Below are 9,416 nucleotides of genomic sequence, written 5' to 3'. Positions count from 1 at the left end.
GCTCTCATAGCTTAGGGGCTCGTCCTTTGCCCTCTGAGGTCTGCAAGAAAGCCTTGTCTGTGGTGCCCTCTCCCCACACAGCCCCAGAGCCAGCAGGACACTTGCCATGAGCTCAGCAGCCGGGCTGCTCTGCAGGACAGGGAGGTTCAAGCCAAGGCACAGTTGGGGCGTTGAGTGCTCTGAAGGGAAGCATTGGCAGAAAGAGAAGCAACACTGTCTGAGGGGACACGAGGGGCTGACACCGCACCTGAGGAGAAAACTTCCTGCCATGCAGATGGTCAGGGGGTGAACGGCCCCGGGAGTTTGTGCAGCCGCATCTGTGGGGACTTTGGAGAGCAGTGCAAGGAGCCCTGGACAGCATGGCCTGACCTCGGAGTTGAGGCTGCTTTAGGGAGGCCCCTTCTCAGCTGAATTCTCCAGTGCTTCCATGTGCTTGGCTTTGCTTTCACAGAGCTTGTAGGAAAGGGGGAAGAGCTGTTTTGGGAGCAAGCAGGGGAAAAATGATGCAGGATCAGACATGTTTCAGATTAAATTTTGGATGCCCTAGGACTGCTCTTGTGGTTCCTGGAACCCATGAGGCTCACCTGGAGGAAGAGAATCTGCACTTGCAGAAGGAGTTGGACAGGATTGACACTAAGGTATGGAAAGCCTGTCCCTACAGGGATAAACCTGGGGGTGCCAGTTGCTCCCTATACATCAAGAAATGGATAAAACAGTCTTCTGGGAGCCAGGATGACAGAGACCTAAGGAAGCAGCAGTTACATCGGGCTTTGATCTGCCTCTGTCTCTCCGGCCCCTGCCCCACAACCCGCCATGCTGAGGCAGAGCTGCCTCTCCTTAGGGTTTCACTGCTCACCAGTCAGGGGGGCTGGGGCTCCTCTCTCTCTGCTACATTTGAGGTCTTCCTGGTTTAAGAAGACTCCCCAGGCCCCCCTGGTGCAATTCTCGACTCCAGAGCAGGTCTGTGGAGCAGTTCACCTGGCTGCCCTGGCTGAAATGGTGGCCATCAGCTTGCCAGTGATGCCATCCTTCCTGGCCCCACCACACTGAAGCAGAGCTGCCTCTCCTCAGGCATCCACTGCTTCCTGCTCAGGGGCTGCTGGGTGCCTCTCTCTGCTCTTCAGTCAGGGGTTTTCCCACTTCAGAAAGCTCCCCATGCTCCCCTGGTGCAATCCTGGGCTCCAGAGCACATGTGCCCGAGCAGTTCGCCTCTGACCCTTGCCAGACGCCTTCCTTTAGGAAGATGAACTATTCCATGCACCCTTTCATGGAGTAGCAAGCAAGGCAATAAAAGAAGCATCACAGGTCACAAAAAAGGTCGGAGGGGCAGTGTGGGTGCTTAGAACTGTGCTGTAGGAAATCAGTGGAGGGATGGGAGAGGCTGCTGGTTAAAGAGGACAAAGGAATACAGGTGGTGTTCATTTGGGAGCAGAAGTGAAGCTCTGAAGGCACTTGAATGGATTGCAGTTCTCTGGGCAGAGGGTGTGCACACACACATGCAGCACAGCAGGCCTTTGGCAGCAGCTGGCTCCTCTGTGGGAAAGCTCACCTGAAAACTGTGGGTTCTTACCGTGATTTTACAGTTGCAGGAGGAGGAGGAAAAGCATCTTCAGTCTGAGCGTTGTGTTGGTGACTTGAAGACTGCCCTGGGTGATAAGGAAAGAGATGCAATAGCTTCTACCCAGAAAATGCAGGACCTCCTATTGGCATCTTCCAAGACTGATAGTGCTCCAAAACAAGTGGAAGAACACGAGCAACAGTAAGAGAGGAACACAGTGAAGCGAGGGGTCTGTAGCTTTGGGGGACTGGGTGGAAACAAAAGGAGAGTCAGTCTGATTTTGAAGGACACTTCTGCTCTGCATTCTGTTACTTAACACAGTTTGTCTTGCATTGGATTTTCTGGTAATAAGACCTGTATTTCTTCTGAAGCTCTCAAAGTGAAAACACCAGACTGGAAACCACTGTCCAACAGCTGAGAGATCGCGTTGAAGCCCTTCAGAGAGACCTGCAAGCTTCTGCCTCAGTAAGCTGCTCATAAATTTCCCTGTTTGTGACTCTTGAGCAGAGCTGCCCATTTCTGTGGAGAAACTGCAAGATGAAGTTTTCCTGGAGAGCCAAGGGGAGCTCAGTTTCTGTATTCTCCTCAGTAGAGGCTGCTCAGAAAGCAGCCTGGTCCTTTCTCCAGCTGCTACAAAAGCCCTGAGGGTATTTTCTGTGGTGGACACTAGAGGAATAGAGATTATAAATTATGAGTGTCATTATGAGCTCGAAGGGACCTGGAAGTATTGCTCCCAGAAGCATCTCACAAATTCTTAAGTAGGTCTAAAGTGTCTTCTTTCTGTTGGGGAATCTTTCCAGTGTTTTCCATGCACATTTCGAAGAGATGATAAATACAGTTTCACTGGCCATCCCTTTAGAGGTTTTCCCAGATCTCACTGCCATTAGATCATGCTGAGTTTCCTTTTCTTTTTTTTTTTTTTCTGTGTACAGGTTGGTGAACCTTCCCAGCAGGTGGACATGGAGCCTAAAACAGGCATGCAGCTGGAAGCCCAAAATGAGGATTTGAAAGAAAAGCTGTCAACTCTGTGTGGGAAGTATGTAAACCTGGAGATGGACAAATGCCAGCTGCAAGAAGAACTGGAGGAACTCCACCATCATTTGAAGAATTTCAGGCTGGATGGCAGCCAAACAGAACAATGTGTCAATCAGTTTTTGCAAGTAAGTGAATTTCTCACCAGTGTCCACGTAAACTTCTGTTGTGGCCACGATTTCTGGTATTTTCCTTTCCCTCCTGCATTCTGTGTGTTAGTGCTGTACTTCTGTCTGTGCTGGAGGCAGTGGGAGAAGGGCAGATGGTTGGGCAGCAGTGCTGGGTGTGTGATGTGCTGGCAGGTCCCTGAATCCAAAGTCTGCCCAAGGCACATTCCCAGTTTGCAGTGCCTGGGGGGGTCTCTGTCCCCTGCTCATCCTCCAATGGGTTTGGCAACTTGCAGCTGTCATGGCCAGACATTGGGGTGCTGCTTTGTCCTTGGAGGGGGGAAAGTGCTCAGAAAAGGAGTCACTGAAATGACAGGGGTGGGGTGAGGGGGGTGCAGGTGGGGATGCTCTGATTGTCTTTGAAGCATCCTTTTCAATATGCCCTGTCCTGCAGATACAGTGTCTTTTCATTGGTAGCTTTGACTAAGAGTGCTGATTTGGCCTCTTTCTGAATGAGAAGAATTATTTACCCTGGTATCTCCTGGGTTCTGCCTTGATTGCTGCTGCTTGTGAGGAGGCATAGCCACCTCTCTGAGCAAAGCCCTGAAATTGGGTCCATGCAATTTTTTGCTGGGGAGAGCTCTGTTTTTCTTGTGGTGGTTGAAGGTGCACTGTCTCATTCAGGATCAGGCAGCCTGCCAGGACACCTTAGAAAAAATCAGAAGCAGTCATTTTGACTCACTGAAAAACCAGTTAGAAGACAGAACTAGAGATCTTGAACGTGCACTGGGAAGGATAAAAAGCAACCAACAAGAAAGACCTTTTCAACAAGAATCCAGACAGCCAGCAGTGGACAAGTACATAAAGCATTACCTGCAGGAAGTGAAAACCAGCAAAAGCCTCGCAAAGAAACTAGAAAGGTAAGTTCATGGTTTTTTTGGAGTGGTAATCACAGACTCCTTTTTCCTTGTGCATTTTCCTTCTAAAATCCCTTTTCTACATCTGGCCAGCACAATGTGTGAAAGCATAACATGGCATATTTGTGGGGAAAGCACCTCAAGACCCTTCCCTTCACCAGACCTGTCTTTCTTTCTCCATAGAGTTCCAGCAGTAACACCACAGTAGCACCATTACAGCATGAGTGGTGTCTTTTTCCAGCTGATGTTGATTTAACAGGCAGTCTTTTTACCAATCTCTAATCTCCTCCTCCTCCTGTGTGTAACAGAAAAGATCAATCTTGTGGCCTTTCCTGTTTGAATAAGGAGAGGCCTCTCAGAGAGCAGAGTTAGATTCTGTGAATCAAAAATAAGAATGATCTTTCTGTTTTAGCAGCAGCTCTGAGGTTTGAGCTTTCCTTTGAAGGCCAGCAGGGTAGCCCAGAGTTCTTATGGAGGTGACACTTGCTGCTCCTTGCACTTGGTGTGATTTTTTGGAAACAGGCCCTCTGCACAAGCTCAGATCAAAGGATGTGCTTGTTTTGGACTCTCTTCATCCCCTTGGCATTTAGAAGTCAAGGAATAGTCAAGGACATAGAGGGGAACTTTGCCAAAGCGTTGCTGCCCAAGGTGACTCTTTGTGTGCCTCTGAATGTTTCAGAACCAATGAGAGACTTGAAGAGGCCAACCCGAAGCTCCTTTGGGAGCGCCAGAGAAGCAAATCTGCAGCCACAATCAGCGATGTCAGCAGAGGTCTGGCTGCAGGTCCACCTCTGGATTCAACTGGCCTGGGACACCTTGGGAACCGTCTGGGACTGGGCAGAACTCCCGGCCTCAGAACACACCCCAGCCACATGTGGTAAAGCCAACGACTTTTGGTCAGCAGGTTGGTACAAATTTTCCAGTGTGGGAGAGGACAGAAAATGTTGAAATGGAAGCACTGAGCTGTGTAACTCCATTCTTTTACAGAGCAACTGTGGCAAAGAGCACTGTGAGGCAGGAACTTCCCACCTAAGTTCGACACTAAATTTTCATCTACGATCTGTGTGACCTGTTTCAAATGGCTGATGTCACCATGAGTGCCAAATGCCATCAGACATCTGTGAGACACCGAGGAGGAGCCAGCCACGTCCCAAAGTCCAGCGCTGCCCCAGTGGTGGCAGGCCTGGCCCAGCCGTCCCAGGGAGCAGCACCCAGGCCAGGCCGGCACCGCCACAACCACAACCACTGCCTGTGCACTGCCTGCTCTTCCCTGGCAGGAGCCCTTGGTGCCAGTGGGGCAGGCAGGAGCTTTCCTGCTGCCCGCTCAGCCCCTTGGCCACGGATCTCCTTCTGCCACGCCAGTTGCGGCCTGGAGTGACTGGCAACGACACTCCCTGTTTGAGAGGGTGCTCAGGGCTGTGCCAGGCTGTTCCTTGGCACCTGTGTCCCACGAGGGCAGGAGCAGCAGTGCCAGGCTGCCAGCGCCAGGCAGCTGCCTGCAGGTGACCGTGTGAGCCTCGGCAGCGTCCGGCTGAGAGCGCGGCACAGGGAGGCACCGCAGCCACGGCTGCAGGGACAGCACCTCGGGCATTTGGCTGCCCCAAGCACACACTGCCAGCCTGGGCTCACCCAGTGATTCCTGTCACCAGCCTGGGATTGCCCTAAACACACCTTAGGGCTTGAGCTGGGTCACAGTTTCATCGCAGTTGTGCCAATAGATAGTAGGGCACAGATAGATTAGACAGATTATAAGATAGGTAGATAGACAGATAGATAGAGAGATAAATAGACAGATAGATACATAGATAGATAGGTAGATAGATAGATATTAATAGATTATAATTTTCCTCAATAAAAGCTTCAATTTCACTGAGATTCCTGAGTGGTGTGCATATGAACAAAGGATTCAAACACAAAATGCTGAGATGAAGTCCAGTTTTAATTTTTGGAGGGCATTTTGATTGCCTCTCAGCAGGTGACACCTACTGCAAGTGTAAGAGCTGTCTTTCCTCTGGTCCTTATATCTGTTTAAGATATAAAATAGAATGGTTTTCTGTGGTTCCTTATCTGCCATGGGACACCTGCACTGGGGGCAGGGTCTGGGATCAGCTTCCAGGGCTCTGTGATGTGAGGCCGCCTGGTACTCAGAGAGCATCCAGCTGTCAGACTATTTTCAGAGAAGCTTCAATTTAGCCCAATGAACTGTGTTCCTGTGGTTTAGAAATGGTACTCCCCAATTTAGTGCCCTCACCGAGACTCTCCTTAACCCCAGTGCTGCTCTCTCACTCTCTTTTCTCCTCCAGCCTTTCCTGGCAGGAACCAGGACAGTTGTGTGCATACAGAAACAGGACTCAAACACAAAAAGGGGAGATATAGTCCAGTTTTAAATTTCAGAGGCTATTTTTGATTTCCTCTGAGCAGACAAAAGCCACTGCAGGTATAAGAAGTCTCTCTCTTCTAGTTCTTCTCTCTGGTTAAGTGGTAAGAATGAAAACCTATAAGGTCTTTATAAAGTTTCTCGCCTCTGCCGTGGACCACCTGCACTGGCAGCAGGGTCTGGGCTGGAAAAGAAATTGCGGGTGACCCTCCCGGGTCAGCACCTTTCCCTGGTGCACTTTGAAATCCTCAATTCCACAGGAACTGTGCCCTTTGCTCAGGGCCTTCCCTGATGCTTTCAGTCCTGAGGTGAGCAGTGTTGCTCAGAGCTCCCTGTGATCGTGGTTGGTGCCCGTGCTCATCGGCTGAGGAGCTGATTATTTTGTGCCGCCTGGATCAGCCCGAGGTGCTGGGAATGTGAAGGGATCGTGGCCGAGCACGTGCAGCATTCCCTGGGACACTTCCAAGCACGTGCAGCATTCCCTGGGACACACCCATGGGGAAGAGCTCCAGAAATGCCTCCCAGACGGGCGGCAGGCGCTGGAGCGCCAAGGTGGGGGGGGCAAAATTCCACATGGGAATGGGGCATTTGGGAATGGGGGACTTGTTGGGCCGAGTGGAACACGGGATACTGACACTGTCCTGCTGCGCATACGGATTCTGTCCGGGACCACGGGGATGAGCCGCATGAATAAAGAAAATTTCATGCAGAAAGAAAATTAGAGAGCCAAAAGCGCAATTTGAAGTCAATTTGGCTACTTCTGTCAGGGATAACAAAAAGCGCTTCTATAAATACATTAATAACAAAAGGAGGGGCAAGGAAAACCTCCATTCCTTGTTGGACTTGGGGGGGAACAGGGTTAACAGGGGTGAGGAGAAGGCTGAGGTACTTAACACCTACTTTGCCTCAGTATTCACCAGTAGGACAGGTGGCCCTCAGGACAACTGGCCTCTGAAACTGGTAGACAGGGACAGGAAACCAAATACCCCCTGTATTCCAGGAGGAAATAGTCAGTGACTTACTGAGCCACCTGGATCCACACAAGTCCATGGGACCAGATGGGATCCATCCTAGGGTGATGAGGGAGCTGGCAGAAGAGCTCGCCAAGCCGCTCTCCATCATTTACCAACAGTCCTGGCTCACTGGGGAGGGCCCAGGCGATTGGAAGTTGGCGAATGTCACGCCAATCTACAAAAAGGGCTGCAAGGAGGACCCAGGAAACTCCAGGCCTGTCAGCCTGACCTCAGTGCCTGGCAAGGTTATGGAGCAGATCATCCTGAGTGCAATCACACAGCACCTACAGGATGGACAAGGGATCAGAGCCAGCCAGCATGGGGTTAGGAAGGGCAAGTCCTGTCTGACCAACCTGATCTCCTTTTATGATCAGGTGACCCACCTGGTGGATGAGGGAAAGGCTGTGGATGTGTCTATCTGGACTCCAGCAAAACCTTTCACACCGTCTCCCATAATATACTCCTGGAAAAGCTGCAGCCCATGGCTTGGACAGGGGCACTCTGTGCTGGGTTAAGAACTGGCTGGAGGGCCGGGCCCAGAGAGTGGTGGGAACGGGGCTGCATCCAGTTGGGATCCAGTCACCAGTGGTGTCCCCCAGGGATCAGTGCTGGGCCCAGTCCTGTTTAACATCTTTATGGATGATTTCGATGAGGGGATTGAGTCCATCATTAGCAAATTTGCAGATGACACCAAGTTGGGGGGGAGTGTCGACCTGCTGGAAGGCAGGAGGGCTCTGCACAGGGACCTGGATAGGCTGGAGAGTTGGGCTGATTCCAACGGGATGAGGTTCAACAAGACCAAGTGCCAGGTCCTGCACTTTGGCCACAACAACCCCTGCAGCGCTACAGGCTGGGCACAGAGTGGCTGGAGAGCAGCCAGGTGGAAAGGGACCTGGGGGTGCTGATCGACAGGAAGCTGAACATGAGCCAGCAGTGTGCCCAGGTGGCCAAGAAGGCCAATAGATCCTGGCCTGCATCAAGAACAGTGTGGCCAGCAGGAGCAGGGAAGTGATCCTTCCCCTGTACTCAGTGCTGGTGAGGCCGCACCTTGAGTATTGTGTTCAGCTCTGGGCCCCTCAGTTCAGGAAGGACATGGAGGGGCTGGAGCAAGTCCAGAGAAGAGCAACAAGGTTGGGGAAGGGACTTGAGCACAAGTCCTTTAAGGAGAGGCTGAGGGAGCTGGGGTTGTTTAGTCTGGAGAAGAGGAGGCTCAGGGGTGACCTCATCACTCTCTACAACTACATGAGAGGAGGTTGTAGCCAGGTGGGGGTTGGTCTCTTCTCCCAGGCAACCAACAACAGGACAAGGGGACATGGGCTCAAGGTGACTCTGGAAGAAGGGTGGGTCACAATGTGGAGAAAAGATGTCTAGGACGGAGGAGCACTGGAGGGCTGCTGAGAGGGGCAGGACAGGGCGTGTCCTGGGCACAGGGCAGGGCACAGGCTGTGTGGATCAGGCGTGCAGCAGTGATGGGCAGAGCTGCTTTGGGGAAGGTAGGAGGATGATTGCTTCCTTCAGCCCCCAGGGGACTCTGAACAAAAGGGGGAGATTTTCAACACTTCCCAATGGGTTCAGGGCAGAGTGTAACACCTGGGAGGTGCTGAAATGCTTTAGGCATCACACCTACAGGATGGACAAGGGATCAGAGCCAGCCAGCATGGGGTTAGGAAGGGTTGTTCATGTCTGACCAACCTGATCTCCTTTTATGATCAGGTGACCCGCCTGGTAGATGAGGGAAAGGCTGTGGATGTGTCTATCTGGACTCCAGCAAAGCCTTTGACACCATCTCCCATAATATACTCCTGGAAAAGCTGCAGCCCATGGCTTGGACAGGGCACTCTGTGCTGGGTTAGGAACTGGCTGGAGGGCCGGGCCCAGAGAGTGCTGGTGAACGGGGCTGCATCCAGTTGGGATCCAGTCACCAGTGTTGTCCCCAGGGATCAGTGCTGGGCCCAGTCCTGTTTAACATCTTTATGGATGATTTCGATGAGGGGATTGAGCCCATCATTAGCAAATTTGCAGATGACACCAAGCTGGGAGGGAGTGTCAACCTACCGGAAGGCAGGAGGTCTCTGCAGAGGGACCTGGACAGACTGGAGAGTTGGGCTGATTCCAACAGGATGAAGTTCAACCAGGCCAAGTGCTGCATTCTGCACTTTGGCCACAACAACCCCTGCAGCGCTACAGGCTGGGGACAGAGTGGCTGGAGAGCAGCCAGGTGGAAAGGGACCTGGGGGTGCTGATTGACAGGAGGCTGAACATGAGCCAGCAGTGTGCCCAGGGGGCCAGGAGGGCCAATGACATCCTTGTCTGCATCAAGAACAGTGTGGCCAGCAGGAGCAGGGCAGTGATCCTTCCCCTGTACTCAGTGCTGGTGAGGCCACACCTTGAGTATTGTGTTCAGTTCTGGGC

At 52.0% G+C, this 9,416-nt stretch overlaps 1 long non-coding RNA gene across 1 annotated transcript; it reads left to right on the top strand.

The window, feature by feature from the left end:
* Positions 1-3,396: 3,396 nt before the first annotated feature.
* LOC126652425 (uncharacterized) lies at positions 3,397-5,663 on the top strand. The gene is made up of 3 exons (XR_007631970.1): positions 3,397-3,617; positions 4,294-4,518; positions 4,602-5,663. It is a non-coding gene; the product is annotated as an uncharacterized LOC126652425 (long non-coding RNA).
* The last annotated feature ends 3,753 nt before the right edge of the window (positions 5,664-9,416 follow it).

This window comes from Myiozetetes cayanensis, unplaced genomic scaffold (assembly GCF_022539395.1).
Source record: "Myiozetetes cayanensis isolate MyiCay16 unplaced genomic scaffold, myiCay2020 scf843, whole genome shotgun sequence".
Taxonomy (NCBI): domain Eukaryota; kingdom Metazoa; phylum Chordata; class Aves; order Passeriformes; family Tyrannidae; genus Myiozetetes; species Myiozetetes cayanensis.
This window is presented reverse-complemented; position numbering and strand designations above follow the sequence as displayed.